Consider the following 840-nt stretch of genomic DNA (forward strand, 5'->3'; position numbering starts at 1 on the left):
CTAGAAAATATATGATTAAATAAATGGCAATTATTACTTATTATATTGTAATTTAAATAATTATTTTTAACAATATCTATAATAAATCTATAACTATTATAATTTTATAAAAATAAGTGTAACGTTGTTTAAATGGCAGAAAAAAATAATATATACCTATTTCAAAAGGATCTAGGGAAGATCCGAAACTTTATATTGCGCTCTAAAGTAAGTAGTTAAATAACGACTACTAACCTAACCTTTGACTTTAGAATTAAAAGCTTTTCTTAGTAGTATAAGCAAATATTCTTATTTCAAATGTTTTTACTTTTTAATAAATTCTTAAGTAACAGAGTTATAACTCATAACACTTTTGGAACAAAAAAAAGAAAATAAAATGAAATTTTCATTTAACTTTATCCAAATATTGGTTCAGTAAATTAACAAGAGTTAAAATAATAAATATAGGTATTGTTAAATCGGAGTTAAAATAAAAGAGTAAAGTTATTGACGATAAAAAACTATTTTTACCTCATTTCTTAAAAAGAAAATTTTTATGACACTTCGCATCATGAGTCGTGCAATAACAAGACGTTTATAATTAATAACTATAGAAATTAGTATTTTAACGTTTAAACACGTTTGATAAAAGTATTAGCTATAGGTAATTTTATAAATGATTTGACATTTGGTCCAATCGGTTCATGCGCAATCTACGTTTCTTATCTGGTGTTTCATTTATTAAAAAAAATATCAAATTGAGATGAACTAGAATAGGACACGGCTACACGCATCTAAAGCTTAGCTTGCAATGCGTGCGAATGAGACAGCCTATAGGTGAATGAGGGGTCACGATTCATG

This window comes from Vanessa tameamea, chromosome 8, assembly GCF_037043105.1.
Source record: "Vanessa tameamea isolate UH-Manoa-2023 chromosome 8, ilVanTame1 primary haplotype, whole genome shotgun sequence".
NCBI classification, from domain to species: domain Eukaryota; kingdom Metazoa; phylum Arthropoda; class Insecta; order Lepidoptera; family Nymphalidae; genus Vanessa; species Vanessa tameamea.